Source organism: Octopus bimaculoides, chromosome 7, assembly GCF_001194135.2.
Source record: "Octopus bimaculoides isolate UCB-OBI-ISO-001 chromosome 7, ASM119413v2, whole genome shotgun sequence".
NCBI classification, from domain to species: domain Eukaryota; kingdom Metazoa; phylum Mollusca; class Cephalopoda; order Octopoda; family Octopodidae; genus Octopus; species Octopus bimaculoides.
In genome coordinates this window covers 76735026-76738135 of record NC_068987.1, presented here as the reverse complement: position 1 = coordinate 76738135, position 3110 = coordinate 76735026, and the positions used below count along the sequence as shown (strand labels likewise).

Here is a 3110-nt window from a genome sequence, read left to right as displayed (position 1 = left end):
ATATATATATATATATACATATACATATTGGCCTGAACTTTATAATGAATGGTCTTGCCAATCAGTTTCGCATAAAATTATATAATGGAGTGTTAGGCAACAAACCAATTTTAAAATATACGCTCGTCAGAGATAGCTGATGTGGAAGGGAAAATGACATGGGGACTGTTGAACAAGGAGATGTGCATGAGCAGTCGGTATCTGCTGTGTAAAGGTAGTAGGGCATAATGCATGGGCATTATTAAATATATTTGGGTAAGATAAAAATAAGAGTATATAAAAAATAATAAAAACAATAATAAATATAAATAAATAAAGATAAAAATAGAATAAAGTAAGAATTTAAATAAGAATAAAAGTAAGATAAAAATAAAGATAAAAGATAGGAAATAATATTATAAATATGGATTTCTATTGTTTAAATTTATGTGTGTGTGTGTGTGTTTGTGTGAATATGGATGTTTATTGCCTAAGTTGATTTTTGTGTGTGTGTGTGTGTGTTTATACATTTTAGTAAAAAGTTTTTCCAATTTGTTGAGGCAGACTTTTGTAGGTTGATGCCCTTCATATTGGTTTCGCACTTTGGAACAACGCCATCAATTTTGAGGGAAGGGCTGCTAAGTCAATTACATTAACCCCAGTACTCAACTGGTACTTATTTCATCGACTCCCAAAGGGATGAAAGGCAAAGTTGACCTCGGCAGAGTTTGAACTTAGAATGACTGATAAAATACAGCTATGCGTCTCGACCTGTGTGCTAACGTTTCTGCCAGCTCACCACCGTCATTTTATCAACCATCTCTTGTCTCCAAGTATGGTAATATTTCCTCATGACCAGATATGGTTTTGTTTTCACAGAAGACTGTAAATAAAGGACACCTCTTGTATGATATTGCTTGCATTTGTTTACACAGCTATCACACAGTGTCAAGGCAATGTGACAGTAACACATACAGACACAGACACACCGACACACACACACACACACCACATACTCACTCACCCACACATGCACATACACACATACACACATACACACACACACACACACACACACACACACACACACACACACACATTGAACTTCTATCAGATTCCATTTACCAAATCCACTCCCAAGGCTTGGGTTACAGCAGATGACACTTACCCAAAGGGTCATGCAGTGGGACTGAACTTGAAACCATCCAGTTGTGAAGCAAATTTCTTACCAAACATTCACATATTCCTGGATATGTATATGTCATACTGTGCCTTATAGTATATGCGTTTATGTATGTATGCATGTATAGGCTTATATACATGTATAGCATAACCGGCCTATTTAAGAGTACCCTTCAATCATTGGGCAATAAACTGTTCTTGAGAAGACCTGTTGAGTCAAGTGAAATCATTCTCATGGCCGATGCCAGTACCACTTAACTGGCTCCCATGCTTGTGGCATGTAAAAAGCACCATTTGAGTGTGGTCATTGCTAATGATGCCTGACTGGCTCCCACATAAAAAACACCATTCAGGTGTGGTCGTTGCCAGTGCCGTCTCATTGGCTCCCATACCGGTGGCATGTAAAAAGCACCATTTGAGTGTGGTCGTTGCCAGTACCGCCTGACTGGCCTTCATGCCAGTGGCACATATACATACATGCATACAATCTTATAATATGTATACATATGCATACATACAAACATACATACATCAATGCATACAAAATTAAAATATGCATACACACGCATACATACAAACTTACATACATACATACTCATACATACACGCATGCATACATAGATACACACATACATACATGCATGCATACATAATACATGCATACACACACACATACATACATACAGGCAAACATACATACACATATACACACATACATGTATATACACTTACATACTTACACACATACATGCATACATATATACAAACTTACGTACATACACACATGTATGCATACATACAAACGTACATGCACACATACACATACAAACATACATACACACACATACATACATACATACATACATACATACATACAAAAATACATACATAAATGCATACAAACTTACAATATGCACATATATTGCTGGAAGATAACTGGCAGATTTGTGGTACATTTTAACATTTTAATGTGAATGATTCAATCTTATAAAAGCTTGTTTCCATATACAACCAAGTTTTTTGGCCAATTTTTTATGTCATGTAAGTACTGCATGATTGAAACAAACTGCCGAATTTAATGTTTCTTCATGAAAATTTCTCTTTATAATTCATTCTTATAGAATCTGTGACAATGAAGATACATTTTTTTTTTTAAACAAAATTCTTTTGGCTTTTCCCTTTTTTATTTGATGTAAATTTTTATTCTTTGGGGTTTTTAATACTCTTTTTATTATTATTACACACACACATATACATGCATTATAAGTAATTTTTTTTTTTAATTATTTGAATTCTTCTTATAAAGGAGTTGGTTCCTAACAAAGGAACAATGTTCCATTCCTGGAATTCGGATCACAATACCGTTGAAGAGTTACATGTTGAACTTGAGTGAAGTCATGTATAATTTTACAATTCCACCAGCAGATTGTATTTGCTAAGTTTGTGTTAGCTGATCACCTTCTTTGCCTAAAGACCTCTGGTTTTGGAGAAGTGACTCATAGACATTTATTAACACAACCAACTGAACCAATTATTATAAGTACTAAAGGTAAATTTATAATCAAGGTAGAAACGAATTAGGTTTCATACAGCTGTCTCTAAAGACTCTCCTTCTCAGCTATGAGGATTAAATCATCACCAAATTGGAGTTCCTACAAGTAGCTAGTCTTAAATTTCTCTATTATGGCCTGGTAAACTAACCATAAACAGTAAGGATTAGATACCAATCCTTGATAGTATCAGATAACGGAAAAGAACGAATAGCATGGTACCGTAGGCTGGAGGTAGTAATCCCGCTATGCATGCAAGATTCCAGGAGCTCCAACAAAACCTGTGATAAAGAGAAAATAATAATAATAATAATAATAATAATAATAATAATAATAATAATAATAACAACAACAACAATAATAATAATAGTAATAATCCTCTCTACTATAGGCATGAGG

The 3110-nt window shown here is 34.3% G+C and overlaps 1 protein-coding gene across 1 annotated transcript in view; it reads left to right on the top strand.

Moving 5' to 3' along the window:
* Positions 1-3110, top strand: part of LOC106870267 (solute carrier family 35 member F6-like) — a 457970-nt gene that overhangs the window by 409090 nt on the left and 45770 nt on the right. The gene's annotated exons all lie outside the window — the stretch shown is intronic.